This window comes from Ursus americanus, chromosome 6, assembly GCF_024610735.1.
Source record: "Ursus americanus isolate L20-20 chromosome 6, mUrsAme1.1.p, whole genome shotgun sequence".
NCBI lineage: Eukaryota > Metazoa > Chordata > Mammalia > Carnivora > Ursidae > Ursus > Ursus americanus.
In genome coordinates, this window is record NC_142132.1 from 54,386,410 (window position 1) to 54,408,444 (window position 22,035).

The following is a 22,035-nucleotide window of genomic DNA, read 5'->3' on the forward strand; positions in this document are numbered from 1 at the left end:
AGGGGGCGGGGCCGAGGGCGGGGAGGGACTGAAGCCCGGCGGGCCGGACGCGACGCGCGGTGCAATCAATGCGAAATGTTTGTGAGTCGAGAGTAGGTAAGTGCGGAAAACTTAGGCGGGCTTTTTTTCCAATTGCCGGTCACCACCACTTGACTTGAGCCAACTTCTGTTTTCTAGCCATCTAAACAAAAGTGTAATTTTACTTTTAATTGCTCCATATTAAGTATAGGCGATGCATGCGCGATGTATTAGGAAAAAAATCAGAGCTGAAGGGTTAAACCACTGTCTCCCAGTTTCCCAATTCCCCTTTCCCGGGGAGACCACTGGTACCAGCTATATATTCGTGTATCCCTCCAGAGACAGTCCATCTATACACAGATAATGCAACATATAAACATTAAGAAAACAAAGAGATTAATAGCTACCCGTGTCGCAAGGATGAGTACTGTGTTAGAAAGGAACTGAAACGCAGGGTAAGGTTAAGAACACGAGGTACCTGAAAAATCTCGATTTGGAACGCTATTCTTTCCTCTAGGGGTTCTCAGACTTGTCAGTCTCAAAGTTCACATTCCTAAGAATTAGTGAGGATCCCAAAGAGCTTTTCTTTGTGTGGATTATATGTATTAGTAATTAGTGTGTTAGAAATTAAAACTGAGGATTTTAAAACTGTTCATTAATTTATAAAGTAATGTCATTACATGTTAACATATTTTTATTTTACAAATTCTATTTTCCAAAACAAAAAGAAATTACTGAGAACAGTGGCATTGTTTTCCATTTTGGCAAACATTTTAACGTGTGCTTCATAGAAGGCAGTTGGATTCTGCACTCCATCTGTTGTAATGTGTTATTTTGATTCACATATACGAAGGAAACCCAGATTCACACAGATAAGTAGTTGAAAAGAGGAAACCTCACAGAATCTTGGAAAGGGCCTCACCGACCCCCAGGAATTTCCAGACCACATTTTGAGAACTGCTGCTCTAGGCAGCGTTGTCTTCTGCCCACAAGACACCCGAAATGGGATTGGAAAGAGAATCACGGGTACCACCAACATGGCTACAGTCGTTCCCATTTTGCAAATGAGAAAATTGAAGCTAAGAGATATTGAGTGTTTAGCCCAAGTATAACAGCTACTGCCTCACTACTGAGAGCACCGAACAATTACTTAGAAAAAACACAAACGAAAGGAACTTAAACAGTGACGCAAATATTGTGATTGATGGTCACGTTGGGCCAGAGCATGGAGCTGATTTTGTGGTGAGTGTCCAAGAACTCTGGAAGAAGAACTCCTGCCTGCCCTGCAGCAGGGAGGTCCCCAGCATTGGAGGGGACTGAGCTCAACCTTGAAAGGTTCTATGGTTGTATGATTTTGCACATGTCAAGAGAAGGACAGGGCGCCTGGCTGGCTCAGCAGGTGGTGGAGCTTGCGACTCTTGATCTCAGACTTGTAAGTTCCAGCCTTATGTTGGGTATAGAAATTACGTAAATAAATAAATCTTTAAAAGAGAGAGAGAGAGGAGGCCCTTTCTAGAGGAAGGAAAAGGTGAGATACTAATTTACATCTGTGTAAAGCTTACAAAGTGTGTGATTACAACAGGAACCCCTCCTTGATCTCTCTTTGATTATAGATATTGGGGCGTTCTGGGAAGAACAGGGAGATCTTTCTGGCCAGAGATTGGGTTGGAATATGGATTGAAATGAAGTAAATAAGGTTGACACCAGGGTACAATTTTGAAATTGCAGAGACAGGGAAGTATCATCTGTTTTTTAATTCATTTGACAGGCAGCCTGGAGTACAGAAAGAAGCTCTCCCATTAACAGCTGTGTGACCCCAGGCAAGGTACTTACACTCTCTGAGCCTCATCCATATTATGGAGACAAATAACACTGTTACCTCACTGAGTACTCCTGTGAGTTAAGCATATAAAGTGTTTAACAAACAATTGTCTCCTAGGAAGGTCATACTGAAATTAGTAGACGTCTAGAATTTTCTTCTGAGGAGCTCTGGTGTCTTCTTTCCCCAAATAGAAGGTATCAGCCTCACCTTTTCTGGTTTCTGGTTTGAAATTAAGTGTGTGGTGGGGGGGGGCATGTGCGCATGCACATGGTTATGTATGTACATGTATGAATGGATTTCATCACCTCTAGAATACCCTAAAAAAAACAACACTCAACTAATTTTTTCACACCCTTTCTAAAAACTTGCTCTTTTCTTGTGTAACGGCTTTATTGAGATATAATTTACCACAAACTTCAGCCTTTTATTTATTTTTTATTTTTTTTAAAGATTTTATTTATTTATTTGACAGAGAGAGACACAGCCAGCAAGAGACAGAACACAGGCAGGAGGAGTGGGAGAGGAAGAAGCAGGCTCCCAGCGGAGGAGCCTGATGTGGGGCTCGATCCCAGGACTCTGGGATCATGCCCTGAGCCGAAGGCAGAGGCTTAACGACTGAGCCACCCAGGCGCCCCAAACTTCAGCCTTTTAAAATAGACAATTCAGTAGTTTTTAGTATATTCACAAGTCATTCAACTATCATCCCTACTATCTACTTTCAGAACATTTTTTTCACCCCAAAAAGATACCCAGTAAGCATTAGCAGTCTCTTACATTTACCTCCAAGCTCCTCAGCCCTAGGCAACCACTAATCTACTTTGTTTATATAGGTCTCCCTATTTTGCTACTGGTTTCTTCCTTTTAATGGTATGAATTGCACTGCTATGAACATTTGTGTACAAGTGTTGTGTGAGTATATGTTGTCAGTTCCCTTGGGTGTACACCTAGGGATGAAACTGTAGCTGTAGACGTAACCATTTGGGGGACTCCCAGCCTGTTTTCCAGAGTGGCTGCACCATTTCATGGTCCCACCAACAGTGTACACAGGTTCTAATTTCTCCATATCTCTGCCAATACTTGTTATTATCTGTCTATGTGATTATAGCCATCCTAGTGGGTGTGAAGAGGCATCTCGTTGTGGTTTTGATTTGCATTTCCCTGATAACTAATGGTATCGAGCATCTTTTCATGTACCTGTCGGTGTTCCAGAATGTATCTTCTTGGGAGAAATGTCTATTCAAATAATTTGCCCATTTTTAAATTGGGTTATTTGTCTTTCGTTGGGTTTTATTTTTTTTTTATTTTTTATTTTTTTTAAAGATTTTATTTATTTATGTGACAGAGAGACAGCCAGCGAGAGAGGGAACACAGCAGGGGGAGTGGGAGAGGAAGAAGCAGGCTCACAGCGGAAGAGCCTGATGTGGGACTCGATCCCGGATCGCCAGGATCACGCTCTGAGCCGAAGGCAGACGCTTTAACGACTGCGCTACCCAGGCGCCCTTTCGTTGGGTTTTAAGTGTTCTTTATAAATACTCCAAAAACTGGAACCTCATCAGATATATGACTTACAAATAATTTCTCTCATTCTCTCTTTTCAGTTTTTTGATGGTAACCTTTGAAGTACAAAAGTTTTTAATTTCAATAATGTCCTATTTATTTTTCCCCCTTTGGTTGCTTGTGCATTTGGTGTCATATCTAAGAAACCATTATTTAATCCAAAATCACAAAAATGTATGCCTGTGTTTCTTTCTAAGAGGTTTATAATTTTGGTTCTTACTCTTAGGTCTTTGCTCCATTTTAAGTTAATTTTTGTGTACGGAGTGAGGTAGGGGTTCAGCGTCATTCTTTTGCATGTGGATAACCAGACCATGTGGCACTATTTGTTGAAAAGGCTATTCTTTCCCCCATTGAATTGTCTTGGCAAAAACTTGCTTCTTAAACTGACATTCTCTGGGGAAATGTCCTCCCAGATGAGGAACTCAAGGAAATGGGACCATTGTAGGTTGGCAGAGTACTTTTAGAAGCAACTGAGCAATAACTGCGACACAACGGAGTTCCAATGTCTCACTCTTTTAAGTAATTTGTGTATACCACTGCTTCATATATTCCTGAAACAACCCTGTACAGTAACCTCCATCATCATAACCATTTTATAGATGGGGAACTGAGGCTCAAAGAAGTTGAATGACTTGTGTAACAAATTACTCCGAAACTTGTGGCTTAAAAGAATACATATTTGCGGGGCGCCTGGGTGGCACAGCGGTTAAGCGCCTGCCTTCGGCTCAGGGCGTGATCCCGGCGTTATGGGATCGAGCCCCACATCAGGCTCCTCTGCTAGGAGCCTGCTTCTTCCTCTTCTACTCCCCCTGCTTGTGTTCCCTCTCTCTCGGTGGCTGTCTCTATCTCTGTCAAATAAATAAATAAAATCTTAAAAAAAAAAAAGAATACATATTTGCTATTTCTCAGTCTTTGAGGGTCAGGAATGTGAAAGCCCCTCTCTCATGGAGTTGCAGTGAGGATGTTTGCCAGGTCTGTACTTATCTGAAGGCTTGACCAGGGTCAGAGGATTTGCTTGCAAACTCATTCACATGGCGGGGGATTGGAGGCCTCAGTTCTTCACCGTGTGGACCTCTCCAGAGCCGCTTGAGTGTCATTGTGACATGGCATCTGGCTTCTTCCTGAGTGATTACACTGCAAGAGGGAACAAGGAATGAGCTACAGTGAATCTCACGACCTGACCTTGGAAATCGCCTGTCATGTCATTACTTCTACCACATTCTGTTCACTAGAATCGAGTCACTAAGTAAGGCCAACATTCTCTGGGGAGGAATTAGGCTCCACCTTCTGCAGGGAGACATATCCAAGGGTTTGTAGACATATTTTAAAACCACCACACATGCCCATGGGCCAAAGATTATAAGTAGTTTTTTTTTTTAATTTATTTTCAGGGTTTTTTAAAAAAGATTTTATTTGTTCATTTGAGAGAAAGAGAGAAAGCATGAGCAGAGGGGAGAGGCAGAGGGGGAGGAAGTAGAAGACTCCCCACTGAGCAGGGAGCCAGACGCAGCACTCGATCCCGAGACCCTGAGATCACGACCTGAGCCAAAGGCAGACAGTTAACCATCTGAACCACCCAGTCGCCCTGATTATAAGTGTTTTAACGAGAGAAGCCCAGTGTGCAAGTACTGATAAATCCCCACTTGCACCACACTTGTTAATATCCCTTTGGCTAAAGGAAGTCACATGGCCAAGCCCAGAAGCAGTGGAGAAGAGGATCAGAGCCCACTGACCGGGAATTAGAGTTCACGGGGGGCCGCCAATGTAACAGTCTAGCACAATGCACTATCTTTTATCTCCCCGAAATGTTGGTGTCTTTTTGGAGTTGTCTTTTCCGACTTGCATTGTCTCTGTTCCTTGGGTTTACTTTCTCTGCCTGTTTTTAAGCCCCTTTTTTCAGGTTAGAAGCTTTCCTCACATGCCTGATGATCTCGGGCCGTCCATTCACAAGGAGGTGAAATACTTAAAAGATGCTCCAAGGTGGAGGGGAGGCTTGTTCTCAGGGTGAGAATCTCTGTGCGGTCATGAGATCCAGACCAACTACTTCACTGGGAGTCCCCCAAATGTCATTATATATAGATAGGTGTTTTATCTTCTGCTGGTCAGTGTTCCCTAAAAAGCAGCCTTCATTTTCCTGCCTGGGGAGTGGAAGACTGGGCCCGGGTTCTGAAAGGCAAGCTGGGGCCAGGGAGGGAGTAGGGACTCTGTCCCTTCAGAATGCAGACTTTCATTTTCCTTCAGTACAGCGCCTTCCCGAGGTCACACCTGGAGGGCGTCTCTGAAGCCCCAGGTGTCCCCAGCACCTGCTGTATCTCTTGTTCTACTTCTCTCAAAGATAAACCTCCCATCACCTGTGGCTATCCCGGAGGGAAAGGTGCTTAGCTGGGCAGGATAGTGGAAGAGATCTGGGGGCTCCAGGTGTTCTTTTTAAAGACTTTAAGCCAGTCTTTTTCTGTCCAGCCACACCTCGCACCCCTGACCACAGAGGTACCTGGAGCCTCGGATCCGTGAGCCTTCCTGGAGCGCTGATAAAAGCTGGCTTTTCTCCTGTTCACTGCTCCGCCCCCGCTTTCCCACTCTGTGGACTCAGTCACCCCACATCTCTCTGCTTTCCAGCTTCCAGAATGTTGTTGCTCTCACTGGTCTTCTGCCATATCCTGTACTGACTTCTTAGTCCTTATGGGTTTATGCTTTAAAAAAAAAAAAAAGCTCTCACTTTAGGGGGTGTCTAATGGGAAAAACACGTAAATAGCTAAACGCGTATGTTTACCTGGTTTCATTTAAAGAACACAACACGTGTTTTTAAATAGCCTATCAGTTAGGAGTCAGTTGCAATAACAGAAGAGGTTTATTCTGAGAAGTGGGCACTTAAAACAAACTGGGTGCGCTCGAGGAATGGGCTCCAGGCTGGGCCTCCAGGAATGACCCTCAGAACCCTGCAGAACTGACCCCCCAGGAGAGCCGCTACTTGGACCAGAGTCAGGAAGCTGGAGAGTAAGCAGCTACCGGTCCAGCCGCCAGCCCCACCATAGCCAGGATCAGGGATCATGGAGCTGCTGCTGTCGCACTAGTGGCTTCAAAGGGCCACACGAGCCCTCTAGATCCATCCAGATAATGAATGCCTGGGGCAATAATGCTGCTCCCCCCACTTAACTCAGTTCCGAATTCAAGTCTTGTGTGAAGGCATCTGCTGGTATAGCCCCAATCCCTGAAACACACATCTGGGGGTCTTGCTTCAAGGGAATGTGAAAATGCCTTTTTTTTTTTTTTTTTTTTTTAGCTGTCCAGCCTCTGCATTATGAGAAGGCACAGCAGGCATCGAGTGTACCAATCTGCCTATCGTTCACGAAAGGTAAGGAAATGTGTATAAACACTTTGTAACTGGACACTAAGATTCATTCGACTGTTCTCATCTCAATTTCCTTCCTCTTAGCCTTTAATTAGGGGTTAAACTCCAGAGGCATCCCCTCTTGCCTTTGGTCAGAGGTTAGCAAACTTTATCATAAGAGGCCGGAGAGTAACTATCTTAAGATTTTGCAGGCTAGATGGTCTCTGTCACAAGTATTCAACTTTATTGTTGTAGCAAGAGAGAAGCCAGAGACCACGTGTGAACAAATGAGTGTAGGTCCAGTAAGACTTTCTTAACAGAAGCAGACAGCCAGCGGGATCTGGCCCACAGGCCATAGTTTGCAGACTCCCGTATTTGTTCATACTGTCCTTTAACAAATCTTTAATGAGCACCTACTATGTGTCAGGTACTTTCTGGGGGAGGGGATAGGGCAGTAAACAAGACAGAGGTGCTGCAGGTCCCATGGAGTGAATGAACATCCTGCCTGGAGTGATGGTCTCCTCACCCACCCCTTCCCCGCCTTGCCCACACTCTTACTCAGTAGTCCATTTAGGTTGACCTTCCTTGACTTTCCTTTCCCCAGCCAGGGTCGCTTCTCTCCTGTGAGCTCCCGCAGTGCCCTGTGCACACTGTGATCACTTGTACCCACCTTGTGCAGGAGTGCTCTTGCCTTCTGCACCTGGCCCCTGCAAGACTGCTAACTCTACAAGGACAAGGACTTCTTGCCTCACATCCCTCGGGTCCTGGCTCAGAACCAGCCTGTGGCCTGTACGTGCTGAGCTGACTTCAAAAAGCTTTCGTGGAAGCCGAGATATAAATAGGAGACTCAGTTGAGGGCAGATTGGTCTGGTGTGGCCCTTCCTATTCAGATGAGAATTTTTGTTTCTCAATTGGGTGATGGTGTATTTGACATGGAGCCCTCTCAAGTGTGCTTGCCTCTGAGTTTTGAGGAATGTTTCCATTCTTGCAAACACCACCACAGTCAAGATATAGAATATTTCATCACACCCAGAAATCTCCCTCAACTTTTTGCAGTGAACCCCCACATCAAAGCCCAAACCCCAGGCAAGAATCACTGATTTGCTTCCTATCACAACTGATTCACTTTGTTCTAAATCTTTGCATAAATCGAATCATACCATGTGAATTACGTAAGATGTCAGTTTTTCATGCAGCATAACGTTTTGCTTGGAAACAAATGAATAGTCCATTCCTTTTTAGGACCGAGCAGTAGTCCTCTTACGGATATCCATGGTCTATTTGTCAGATGAGAATTTAAAGGTATCTCTGCCTCCTCCCCCAGAGCCTACCACGGGGGACTAGTGGGGTCTCGTGTGGCCTCAAATATACAGGTTGGGTATTATCTCAGAATGAGGTTATTTAGATAGCTGGCGATTGGGAAGCTGCCAGGGCAATTGTGACCCCACAGTCATGGTATCCCAAGGTCCATACCTGATGTCCTGCCTTTGAATATGCAAATTATTGATCGAACATACAAAATACACCACATATGAGCAGCCATTTCTTGGAATGTTTAACATCTATTAATATAATTGGAGTTGCAAAAAATGGAAGTATCCCCAACCCAGGGATGTCCTTTCTAGAGTCTATTATTTCAGTGTTTGGCCACCCGGGCTTTCTAAAACTTATTCCTTCTCCCTGCATTTATCTGGTGCCTGTGTTCCCTCTGGTTCTGTCTTCTCCAGGGGCAGAGGGAGGCCGGCCCCACGCTCTGTCATGAGGCCATCCACGCAAGATCTGTATCATCGTAAGGATAATCACCCCTTACCTTTGGATAACACTTTTCCACTTTACAAAGCACTTTCGGACCATCATCTCACGTAAGCTGAGCCACAGCCCTGTGATGGAGGCAGACTGCTTATTATTCTCACCTACATTTTACAGATAAAGAAACTAAGGCTTAAAGAGGTTCTGATTTCTCTGAAGCCATGCAGCCAGGACCCATGGAGCTGGGACTAGTGTTCCTGCTTCTGGCTGGCCATCCTGTGCATTTCCTCCTTCACCTTGGGTGAAGGTGCCTCTTGGGTACCCATTCTTTATGATCGCATTTCTGAATGCACTGGGCAATGAACAGCATCCATTTCCTGAACTCCTGAAACAGAAGAGACAGAATGTGTTCAGAAGGTGATAACAATCATAGGTAACTTTTATAGGTGTCCAGGCTGAGTCAGGTGCTATACTAGGCCTTCTAGAGATCTTATCTCTATATTCCCACTGCCATACAAGGTAGGTATTATTATGCGTGTTTTACAGACGAGGGAGCAGCCTTAGAGAAGCTAGCTTGCCCAAGGTCACCTGTTATGTCTATAGAAATTCTCTAGCTTCTTGCTGTGGTTGGGAACAGTCTACCATTGCACAGGCTTTGACATGCCTTGGTTCCAGTGCTGGCTTTCCCACCTGCTTGTTGTATGACCGTGAGCTTTGAAGCTATTCTGTCCTCTGAAAAATGGGAGGGCGAACCCTTCATACCCAGAGTGCTCTTCTAAGGATTACATGTCCGGACCAGCCAAGGTTTGGCCAACGAGCATGGTGATTAGGCACCAATCCAGTTCCAAGAAATTGCCAGGGGCCGTGAGGCTGGGAGAAGAGGGGCAGGTGGCGTAGCAGCATGACCGTTGGGTATGCCAGAGGGCCTGTGCTTCAGTCTCAGCATTTCCTCTTTGGGAGGTTTGCCAACAGAAGTCTGTAGCTGTGGACTTCAGAAAATGAGGTTCGGTTTGTTCAAGGTCACTTTGGCATAATAAAGTCCTCCCTCGAAGTCAGTTTATTATCTGCCTGTTTACTACAATTCAACACCTGTCTTGCCTGTCTTTCTCCCTCTCCATCCCAATATTAAATAGAAGATTCTTCATGGTACAGTCCTCCCTGTATTACCCCAGGCCTGCAGGAAGAAAGCAGGCAGTATGCTTAATGCCATACCGTGTCCAGTGGTATGTTCCAGTTCTGAGACCTTGAGCTCCAACCAGAGAGAGCACTCTGACAGTACCGTCATGGCAGTACACAGAAAGGTACTGTCATCCAGACAGTGAGTGAGGTGCCATGCCCCGTGCCAGCCACGGCCCGAAGGCAAAGCACACAGTGTACAGAGCCTGAGAGCCCGGAGCTGAGAGTGGGTGCTTGCCATGTTGGAGCAAGAGGTACTTGGCCCCAGGGAGCTTCTGTTCTCTTTTCTGCTCTCCCAGGGCTTTCTTTTCTTTTCTTTTCTTTTCTTTTCTTTCCTTTCCTTTCCTTTCCTTTCCTTTCCTTTCCTTTCCTTTCCTTTTTTTTTTTAAGATTTTATATATTTACTTATTTGAGAGAGTGAGTGAGTGACAGAGAGAATCCGAAGCAGACTTCCCACTGAGCACAGATTCCTATGCGGGGCTTGACTCCACCACTGCGAGATCATGACCTGACTGGAAACCAAGAGTCGGACCCTCAACTGACTGAGCCACCCAGGCGCCCTGAGTCCAGGGTTTTCAATGGGAGTCCTTTTTTTTTTTTTCCCCTCAGTGGGCATCCTTTTATGATGACTAAGTAGGCACCGTCAAATTCACAGTGAAAGACTGACTCCAGGGATCTGATCTCCATGCAGGCTCTGAACAAGACACCTGGCTTCCATCTCTCCATCAATGAACTCATTTGGAAATATCTGCTCAGATGCTGGTATGGCCCCAACTTCGGGTTCAGGGGTGAACAAGGGCACACCTCATGGAGCTTCCATCCAGCTATGGGACTTAGCTGCCTTGGTGACAAACACTTGTATCCAGGTCTTCTGGCTGGATTCGGGTGGGGTTATTCATCCACTCTGAATTCAGCTCAGAAGCCCTGGGGTAGCACCGACTAGAAGCGCACATTGGATTACGTCACCACCCTCTCTTCCATGGCTTCCCATTATTCTTGGAATCTTGAGGAAGGCCCTGCATGGTCTGGCCTCAGCCCCTCCGTTTCTCACTCTCATTTTCTGTGCTCCTGTTCCTCGAGTGGTCCACACTCCCTCCCATCACAGGGCCTTTGCATGTGCCATTCCCTTTGCCTGGTGGTTCTCTGTGGTGAACAGATGTTAAGGTGACCACCATCATGCTCACTTCCTGGCATTCACACCCTTGAGTGTGGAGGGATCTGTGACTTGTTTCTTTCTTTCTTTTTTTTTTTTTAAAGATTTAATTTATTTATTTGACAGAGAGAGACAGCCAGCGTGAGAGGGAACACAGGCAGGGGGAGTGAGAGAGGAAGAAGCAGGCTCCCAGTGGAGGAGCCTGATGTGAGGCTTGATCCCAGACTGCTGGGATAACGCCCTGAGCCGAAGGCAGACGCCCAACGACTGAGCCACCCAGGCGCCCCTGGACCTGTGACTTGTTTCTAACCAACAGAATACGGCACAGGCAATGGAATGTCACTGCTGTGATTATGTTAATTATGTAAGACTCCACCTTGCTGGTGGACTCACTTTAGAGTCCTCCCCTACCCCCACCTTTCTCACTCTTGCTCTCACTGGCTTTGAAGAAGCAAGCTGCCATGAGTCCTGCTGCCATAAGAAAACGAGTTCTGCCAGAGCCTGAAGGAGCTAAGACATGGATCCTTCCAGTCAAGCCTCCATGTGAGAACGCAGCCCCGCATCACACCTTGACTGCAGCTTTGCCAAGGATCCAGCTAAGCCGTGCCAGGACTCCTGACCCGCAGAAACCGTGAGACAATAAATGTATTGTTTTATGTCACTAAATTTTAGTTTCAAAAAGAAAACTGTATAAATGTGTTACGATTTTTTATATGAGCGTAGAAAACCAATACGTTCTCTAACATTCACTTCATTGACTTCTCATCCCTTATCATCCCCATCCCACTCGGATGCATTTTCTCAGGGCAGCCTTCCCGTCCCTGTCTGCCAGGGCCCACTCTCCTGTTAGAGGCTCTCAGGTCACTGCGTGCCTCCCCTGTACGACCTGTCCAGTTATAGCTGTGTGATTAATTGCTATCTGCCCCTTCACTAGACTGTAAGGTCCATGAAAGCAGCTTATCATGGTCTCTGCTTTTCCCCAGGGACTAGCACAGTGCCTGCCACATGACCATGTCCAGTAACTCTCTGGTGAATAAATAGATAATTTATCAGGAGGAGTTGGGACAAGTGTAGTGAGAGACAGGGATTGTTCGGTGGTTAGACTTGGGAGAAAGTGGATAATAGAGTCCCCAAACCTTACTTTTATCATGACATATCTGGGCAACTGAAGCTAAGAGTGTATTTGGGGGCATCCTTGGTGGGAACAGTGTGTCCCTACAGCAGTCACACTGAGCCAGCCCCAGGGCTTGGCATGAGTGTGTTTCTCTTGGAAGCTCTAGACTTCTTCCTCCTTTCAGAGGAACATCTTGTATTTTGATCACCAGGCAACTCTCTTAACAACGTCCCCCCCCCCTTGAGTTTCTACTTTGGGGAAATGCAGGGGGAGAAAGGAGGGGTAGGCAAGGTGAAGGGAACTTCAGCGTGGCAGTTCCAGCAAGGTCCACAAAATGCCAAATAGCTTGTCCCCATAATAGATAGGTGAGTCCATGGTGCTGGGACTGGATTGTGTCCACTCTCCCCCAATCCATGTGTTGAAGTTCTAACCTCAGACACAGTATTGTATTTGGAGATGGGATCTATAAGGAGGTAATTAAGGTTAAAAGAGGTCCTAAGGGTAAGGCTTTAAACCATAGGGCTGGTGCCTTTATAAGAAGAGGAAGAGATACCAGAGCTCTCTCTCTCTGCCACGTGAGGATGCAGTGAGAAGACAGCCATCTACTGCCAGGAAGAGAGACCTCACCAGAAACCAAATCAACTGGCACCTTGCTCTTGAACTTTCCAACCTCCAGGACTATAAGACAATACATTTCTGTTGTTTAACTCACCCAATCTATGGTATTTTTGTTATGGAAGCCCGAACAGATTAAGACACGGGGTTATCCAGAACTCAGTTTAAAAATAAGGTTGAGGAGCCTCAGAGTTTAGGTTTGTGTTCTCCTGTATCTTCAACTTGACTTTTCCTGTCTCCTCTGATTTTTTTTTTTTTTTTTTTTTTTTTTTTTTTTTTTGGCATCAGAGTTTAAACATGCCCAAGTCTCTATAGCTTTAAATTCCCTCTCTGGGTCCCAACGCCCTTCCTAGCGATCGCCATGTTTTCTTCCCTACCTTCCAGCCAAGCTTCTGGCGTTGTCTACACTTGCTGGTTTATCACGCTCTCATTTCCATTTATTCACTCTTCAGTCCCTTCCGCTGGGCCTCTCCCCTGCAATAGCTCGGAAGCTGCTTTGATGTCACATGCAGCAGACTTTTTTTGGTCCTCATCTGACTGTGCTCTTTTTCTCAGCCCTTCTTCCTCCTTTGAGTTTCTGGACACTGGTCTCTTCTGCTTCCCTTTCTGCCTTCCTGGCATCTCCTTTGTGGTCTTCATCTGCCCTCTGCTACCCTACTGCGCCTCATGGAAATGTTGATGTTCTCCGGGTTTTGCCCTTGGTCCCCACCTTTCTCATCCCACACCTCTGTCCCATAAGCCGTCCCACTCCTTTTGCACCAGCATCCGCTGAGGGCTCACCGACCTATAGCTTCAGCCCATATTCCTTGCAGCTGCCTGGATGTCCCTCATGCACATATAACTGTGCATATCCTGTCAGTCCAGCCTACCGCTCCCCCCTCCCCCACCCCCGGCTCCAAGTCTTCTCCCCTCTCACACGCCCTTTCCTGGCACATGGCATCATCATCCTCTGATCGCTCCTGTCGGAGACTACAGGTCAACCTCCATTCCTCTCTTCCTCACTCCTCAGCTCTTGTCAGTCACCGTGACCTACCTTCTCAGCCTCCTAAATATTGACGTGCACCCATCCATTCCTATCGCTGCTGCCTCTTAGTCCCATACGGAGAGCCTGAAAGACGCCGGTGTAGCTGTTGCCTCTGTATGGCATGATTGTAGCAGGCAAAGGGAAGGTACAACGGACGCCCCGAGGAAGTGATCTTCGGCTCTTTCTAAAGCTATAGCAGAGAAGTGGATTGATGTTTGGAGATGCAGCGTTTAGTGGATTTTTAGTGAACTCTGTGTCATTGGAGGCCCTCGAGGAGAGGATACTATAGTGTGGTCTACTGCTTTGAGTGTGACATGGGGCTGGACACGAGATGGCACTCTGGTGACCACATCCAGCTCACAGATGCATTCTATTTGGCTCATATATGGTTCAAAATTGTTTAAAGAGTTTCCAACATTAAAAGCCTGGAGACTTCAGGACACCTGAGTGGCTCAGTCAGTTAAGTGTCTGCCTTTGGCTCAGGTCATGATCTGAGGGCTCTGGGATCAAGTCCCATCAGGGAGTCTGCTTCTACTTCTGCCCCTCCCCCCACTCATTCTCTCGTTCTCTTTCTCTCTCTCTCAAATAAATAAAATCTTTAAAAAATAAATAAAACAATTTACTTTAAAAAAAATTTTTTTAAAAACCTGGAGCCTTCAACATAAGAAAATGGATTTCTAGCTTTTCTGAAAAAATCAGAAATAGCAATTCTGGGCCCAGAGCCCAGGATCAAGACTGGGAGCTGACTTAGAGCTGCTGCCTCCAGTGGACTGTTCTCCACAGTGTCCACTTGCGGCTTCGCTAGCTCATGCTCCTGTCTGGACCCTGGAAGCATCTGAGTTTGCTAAACCTGAACTAGATATTCCCCAGTTTCGATCCAGCCTGATTTTACACTGTCGTATTTCAGCAATGGAGGAAGTTCCCCTGGGATTTCCTCGAGGCTCTGCCATGTCACTAATCCTGGAAAATCCCCCTTCCCTCGTCTCTGCAGTAAGAAGTGTAACTGGACCTGTCCACTCTTTGCCTCTACCCCCTACTTCCCTTTCCTGTCCACCCCACTCGTCTTCCTGTTCCAGATACTCTTCTGGCTGAGGTCTTCAGTCCTCTGTGGCCCACTCAGCTCCAATATTGCGTCTCTTCAAAGCCCAGCCTTCTCAGGCATTTTGGTAGACGATGTGTGCCCATGTCTCGCCATTGCTCTGGAAGTTACATGACTCACCGAATGAGGCATTGGAAGATAGACGAGTGGGGATGCTCTCATACAAGGTTCTGAAAGTCTGCTAACGGATGCAGGGGAACGAACGACCGTGCAGGGAGATGCTGGACTGGTTAGGAATGCTTTCAGCTGCAGATAAGGGACATAGCTCCTCAAAATCCTGAATAAAAGCTATGTGACAAGATGTCCAGAGTTCTGAGGTTGCTGGAGGGGGTTCAGGACCCCTGTCACAGTCAGGGATGGCTGCTGAGGCTGCAACTATCAAAGTCACACTTGAGGCGGGAAGAAAGTGGTCTCATTTTATCAGGAAAGCAAACACTTGTCCAAATACCTCCAGCTGATTTCTGTTTTTATTTCACTGCTGTGATGGGTGGCCTTCCAAAAAGATTGGTTGGAGTCCTGAGCACCAGGACCTCAGCATGTGACCTTATTTGGAGATTGCATCTTTCAAGAGGCAGTCAAGGTAAAAAGAGGTCCTTAGGGTGGGTTCTAACCCCACATGACCGGTGTCCATGTAAAACAGGGAAATGTGGACAGAGACAGACAGACGCGGAGGGAAGGCCATGTGAAAGAACAATGGAAGAAGGTGGCCATCTACAGGCCAAGGAGAGAGGCCTAGAGCAGAGCCTCTCCTCACAAGCCCTGAGAAGAAACCAGTTGTGGGACACGGCAGGACTGTGTGACAATGAATGCCCATTGTTCAAGCTGCCCAGTCTGTGGTACCTTGTCGTGGCAGCCTAGGAAACGGGTACAATCGAGCTGACTGTGACACATGGCTTCCTCTGGTTTCAAGAGTGGCAGGGAAGGCAGGGACTCCATTGACATAGTGCTGCCCGGAACAAAATGGGGTTCTGTTGACGAGGAAATAGAAGGCAGGCGATGTTGGAACGGCCACCAATAGCATCTGCCAATATCCTGCGGAGTCAGGGATGAGAGAAGCTGGTCTACAAGAAAGGGTGAAGAAAGAGAATGGATGCTTTAATAATTTCCCGGCCCGTTGATAAACAGTTGGCCTAAAAGCATTCCCTAAGTATGTAGGGTCTCCAGCCCCGTGCCAGGTAAAGGCTATTTCCACTGTCAATCTCTGCCCTTCCCTCGAGCAGCTCGTAAGTAGACTCGGACACAGGATCTATATTTATGAGCCATGTTTCCCTGGGCCCCAGTAGTCTGAGCATGAAAAACAAGATTTATTTCTTTGGCTTAGTTCCCACCTACTGAATTGTAGGACCCTCTACCCCAAATCCCTCCCTCTGGCAGAGAGACTAATTGTTCCCTAGTATCCATTTCCCCCTTCCTCTTTTTCATATAAAATACACAAGTTTTAACTGAGCACATGATCACTCAGCCATAGACTATATTGCCAGCCTCCCTCCAAGTCAGGTGTGGTCACATGACCAATCCAGGCCATGGGGAGTGAAGGCGAGTGATGCCGGCAATATTTGGGTCATCTCCTTAAAGGCAAACTGGCTTTCTCTGGACCTTTTCTTTTTTCCTTCCTGCCAACTCTGAAAGGGTATAACTGCAGTAGCAGCCTGGGACCCAGAGGTGAAAGAAGCATATTGAAGATGACATAGTAGCCGGCCATCCTGGTTTTTAGATGACTTGCTTGGAACAGAGCTCTCAACCTTCCCTAGATCACCTGTCTCAGGAGAGAGGGAAACAAATTATTTAAGTTGAAGTATTTTCAGGTCTTTTTACAGCAGCCTGGCTGTCTGCTAGTTGAGATAGTCCCTGAGAATAGAATGGGGTGTCCGATGTGTACTTGCAGACATAGTGACCTCTGACACTATGGGGGGTGGAGCAGGGAATACTCTCCACAGTGACATCGCTTCCATGTGCTTTGTTTCCCAGTCCCAAGGCAGGCCTGTCTCTGGCATTCAGTTTCTCACTAGGACCCCTGAGCTAGGGGCAGGGCTGGGGTGAGGCAAACCCTAAAGAGACACTTTGAGGCTGTGCGAGCGTGGGATTGGCAGCTGAGAGAGAGTGGCTCCTTCAGTGTTATACCCTGGGAGCCTCTGGGACCACTCCCTAGTCTAGGACTGCCAGAAGCCATAGCTTCGTTGTGGCCACCCTCTTTGTCCCTGAGGGGTCTTCTCCTGTCATGTGCTTTTGCCCCGGGCCTGAGACCAGTGACATTGCCCCCTGAGCTCCAGCCCTGGTCTATCTCCGGACCTCCTGACTCTACTCCCAAGACCTTCTTGGACAGCTCCCAGTGGATGTGCCCTTGACGGTCTTCTGAACACCCCTTAAATCCTCCTGCTCTTTAGTCAGCCCTAGACCCACATGTCCTTTGATCTGTACAGGGCACAGCCCAGTCCCCCGCACCTGACCCCTCTTTCACACATTTTTCTCTTTCATCCCCACATCATTTCCAAGCGCTGCCCCACCTATCTTGGAAGTATCTCTTGCATCTGTCCCTTTTCTGTTCTCTCTACAGCTACCTTAAGTCAGGTCCTTGTCTTCCTCGCATGGACCACCCCCTTGCATGGGCCCTTCTAGAGTCTGGCCACTATACACGCAGGCTGTGGAACTGGGCTACCTGAAGTTGAATTCTAATTCTACCACTTGTAGCCATGTGACTTTTGACAAACTCTTTAACTTCTGTGTGCCTTTGTTTCCTTATCTTTAAAATGGAACTACTGGCAGGTGTGTGTGTGTGTGTGTGTGTGTGTGTGTGTGTGTAAAGATGGTATAGATAACACAAAGTATGTGGTAGAAAAGGTGACATTTTAAGTATGAACTATTATTGCTGCTGTTATTGGCATTATTATTTCAAATCATCTTGTGCTCTGTTCCTTCCTTCCAGAGTGCTTCTGGAAGGAAGTGACCTGGCACTCCCTTGCCCAATATGTTTACTCCTCCCTATATCTACCCCCTCAGTGGCCCTTCCCTATTGTCTCTGGGCTCGACCATGTTTTGGCTAATGAGCTAACAGAAAGTCTGTGCCACTAGCTGAGGCTTCAAAAATGCTTTCACTACGGGCTTGCCTTTTAGACCGGGCTGGTCCTTGATAAGTGACCATGTGGAGCAGAGGCCCCAGTCTGTCTGCACTGAGGCCCCTCCACCAACAGCCTGCTGACTGCCAGATGCGGGAGTGAGGCTGTTCTAGACCATCCGGCCCCAGCCGGCTGCCAGCTGACTGCAGAGGTCAGCCCAGCCAGTTCAGCCCAGAACTGCCCAGCTGACCCACAGAATTGTGAGAAATGGCACATGTTTGTTGCTGTAAGCTGCTCAACTTCAGGGTGGTTTGTTGCAAAGCAAAAGCTAACTGAAACACCCAGGAAATCAAGGACCACCTTGTCATCCTGGCAGCAAAGGCCCTCACAAGGGCTCAGGGTACCTTGGCGTCCTGTTCCCAGGGCTCCTTATCTCCCCGGCCTCAGCCAGAGGTGGGCACTTGGGTGTTCCCAGGAATGCTTTATGCTTTCTGGCTTCTAAACCTGTGCTCAGGCTGAGCCCCACTCTGGGAGTGCTCTTCCCTTCCCTACTCCTTTCCCTCTTTCACATTCTTCTTGGTCTTCTGTGTCTACTGCAGTTCAACCAATCCTTGAAGACTTCTTCAAGGGGTCTGTTTTCCTGCGGTGGGCAGGTCAACTGGGAGCAGCCCGTCCTTGAAACTCTTAACTTAGTATTGCTGAACTCCTAGTTGTCTGTTGTAGTGGGACAGTCTTTCCCAAGGTGGGACCTGTATTCTTGGAGGTCCAGGAGCACTGCTTTGAGAGAGTGATAACCTTTTTAAATTTCTTCCAAGCATTTTGAATTAACTAAGGCCCTGCCGTGTCTTTGCTATCTCCCCAGCACTTGCTAGCCTCCTTTTAGAACAGAGAGAACAGCCTCAGGAGCAGGCCTTCAGCAGGCAACAGTAATGTTGTTTCATTTTATTCACTTAATTATATTTAACAAGTTTTTCCAGTTCTATTGGGATATAATTGACTTACAGTGTTTATTTTTCAGGTTACTTTCTATCTATGGCAAATGATTCTATTTCCATTTGTAGTAAGGATATAAGGTTTTCTTTTCTTTTTCTTTTTCTTTTTTTTTTTTTTTAAGAGAGGGAGGGTGGGGAGGGGCAGAGCGAATCCCAAGCAGGCTCCACACCCAGTGGGGGTTTGATTTCATGACCCTGAGATCATGACCTGTGCCAAAATCAAGAGTTGGATGCTTAACTGACTGAGCCACCCAGGCACCCCCAAAGTTTTCTTTTAAAATAAACATTTTTAAGTTAAACCATGAGTCAATTTAAAGGAAACAAAAGTAAATGATAGTATCATGTGCTGGTAAACCAAGAAATAAAGTCCTGATTTAGAGTGTGTGCTGATTTCCATGGTATAAACCTTCTAACCATGCTATTCCCAATAACCAGGGTAGCACCACTGAATGCAGAGCGGGGAGGGAGTGTGCAGCATGAGCTCTCTGAGTCTACCGATGGCTCAAGCTCGCCAGCGGGTGGGCTGGGGTAGAGCAAATGTCAGCAATGGCTGCAGCTTGAGAAATACTTCATTAAAGTCACTTTTCGTAGGAATCTTCTTTGTCATAGCAGAGTGCTTGTGTCTCGAGGGTATTGACTGCTTCCTGCTCGTCTTTGCAAACCTTGCAGTACTGGAGGGGACCCTGGGGGGGGGGGGGCAGTACCTGGGACCAGGCTGAAACTTCTGGAAGCGGGACTGAGTGAGTTGCTCTTCCGCTTAGGATGAGAGTGACTTGGAGCGACTGGGAGTTCCTGCCTGGGGCTCACCCAGCTCCGGGCAGACGCATGGCTCCAGGTTTAAGGCTCAGGGAGGCACAGGTAGTGCATAGGATCTGGCTACACATGCCAATGGGACTTCATATTTTGTTTCCACCGGAACATACTTTTCCCTCAAGGGGTATACGATGAGAACAAATATGAGAAGAACAGAATGGAAAGGGAGAGATTTAAGGCCTGGTATTCATTTTCTAGGGCTGCTTGTAACAGAGTGCCATAAACGTCCCACAGTTTTGGAGGCTGGAAGTCTGAAATCAAGGTGTTGGCAAGACTGGTTCCTTCTGAGGCTGAGGGGAGACCTGTTTCAGGCCTCAGTCCTTGGCCTGTGGATGTCCCTCTCCTCTGTGTGTCTCTTCACATTGTCTTCTCCATATTCCTATTTGTGTCTAAATTTGCCCTTTTTACAAGGACAGTAGTCATATTGGATTAGGAGCCCCCCCTACTGATGTCATTTTAATTTGATTACCAGTGTAAAGACCGTATCTTGAAATAAAGTCACAGTCTGGGGTCCTGGGGGTTAGGACTCTAACATATCTTTTTTGGGGGGATATAAGTAGGCCCACAATAGGCCTTGAGATTGATTCTAGTAATTTTTTGATGGGAAGTGGTTCTCACTAGAGCTCCTAGTCTTTGGAGTTGAGCTGTCGGCTTTGGCCACAGGACAGTGTCCCTTCCACAGCTACCCTGAGGATTTATCCTGCTCGGCGAGGGGCAGACCCTCAGGAACTAGCCAGATAACAATTGGTCACAGCACAATGGGCTTCCTATCCAGCAGGGAGCCACAGGACTTTCAGGAAATCAGCAGGGGCCATGTTCAAGCTCTGGCAAACAAGCCTCTCTCTGTTGATAGGTGAAGGTGTATGGCTTCCATCTCACGTGACCAGGCCTCCAAAGATGCTCTGTTTGGGAGCAGGAACCTTCTCTTGCACAGCCCTGTCCTCCTGATCCTCTCATTAGTTATTCTAGAACTGAAGGTGGCAATGGATAACCTGTGAGTGAGAGGGAACATTCTGCCAACTGACTGTGTTGAATGAGATCAGTAAACATCACAGTTGAAAATCTTAGCACCGTGATAAATATTGACTGAGCACCTACTATGTGCTGGGTGTCACAGGAATATTTATCGAGCACTGCGGTAGATTGCAAAACTAGCCTTGATTCTCTCTCTCCCCATCCCTATATCCATGTTCCTTGCAACGTGACTTTGCCGGTCCTGCCATCAGAAGATGGAATCTATTTCTCCACACTTGAACCTGGGTTGGACTCGTGACTTGGTTTAGTCAATACAACTGTGGGAGTAATGTAGTGCCAGTTTTGAGCCTAGACCGTTAGAGACGTTGCATGTGTCCATTCTTGCTCTTGGAACCACACAGCTCTGCGTGAACCAGCCTGGGCTAGTCTGCTGGTGGGTGACAGACATGTGGCCCAGTTACCTCAGTTGACAGCCATCCATCTCCCCGGAAGCAGAAGCCTCTGCTACTGAGCTACTGACCCCAGATGCATGAGGGAGTCCAGCTGAGACCAGAAGAACTGCCCAGCTGAGCCCAACTTAAAATGCTGACCCATAAAATCATAAACGAAATAAATATTTATTATTTTAAGATACTTCTGGGGTGCCTGGGTAGCTCAGTCTGTTAAGCGTCTGACCCTTGATTTCAGCTCAGGTCATGATCTCAAGGTTGTGAGATGGAGCCCCATGTTGGGCTCTGCGCTGGGCGTGGAGACTGCTTAAGATTCATTCTCTCTCTCTGCCACTCCCCTCCCTCAAAAAAAAAAAAATAAATAAAGACACTTCGGCACTTTAGGGTGTTTTATGATGCAGAAATAGAAAGTGCTGACTGATACAAATACTTACTATGTGCCAAGCTCTGGTTGATCTGAAATCAGGCAGAGTCTTGGGAGAAAAGACATGTACAGAGATGTCATAATAATGGGCATACTGCAGTAAGTACTCTGGAGAAGCAAACACACCAGCCACAGAAGACGCAGCCTCTGAGCTGGGCAGGAGTCTTCTCCATGTGGAGTTGGAGGGTTCAGGTGAAATACCTGGGAGAGAGGACTGAATATGATAAGGCACAAATGTGGGATGACTCAGGCGGGGGCCATGATAAGTCAGTGGATTTCCTGAGCCCTTACTATATGCACAGAAATACTAGCCTGGCGCTCTCAGGCCTGTGGCCTGTAGGAGAAGAGAAGATATCCATGTATGGAAATTGGCCAGAGATGTAAAGCTGTTTTCTTATTCCTTTTTTTTTTTTTTTTTAAGTAAGCTCTACACCCCGCATGGGGCTGGAACTCACAGCCCAGAGATTAAGAGTCACATGCTCTACTGACTGAGCCAGCTAGGTGCCCTGCAAGGGTGGTTTTAAGTGAAACAAGTGGCAGGGTCCTCTTTGTCCAGAGCAGTAAGGATCTTGGCTTGGGCAGAACAGGACTCGATCCACTTGTTATTAATATCTGGTATCTGGTATATATGTGGCAGGGATAGAGTGATGATGAGATTGGGGAAAGGCTTCCAT

At 46.9% G+C, this 22,035-nt stretch overlaps 1 protein-coding gene across 1 annotated transcript in view; it reads left to right on the plus strand.

The window, feature by feature from the left end:
• The first annotated feature begins 8 nt into the window (after window positions 1-8).
• Window positions 9-22,035, plus strand: part of LRRC20 (leucine rich repeat containing 20) — a 113,098-nt gene continuing 91,071 nt past the window's right edge. Inside the window, exons 1-3 of the mRNA XM_045783685.2 lie at window positions 9-96; window positions 1,787-1,843; window positions 6,678-6,749. The gene's annotated coding sequence lies outside the window, so the exon portion shown is untranslated. The remainder of the gene's footprint in view (window positions 97-1,786; window positions 1,844-6,677; window positions 6,750-22,035) is intronic.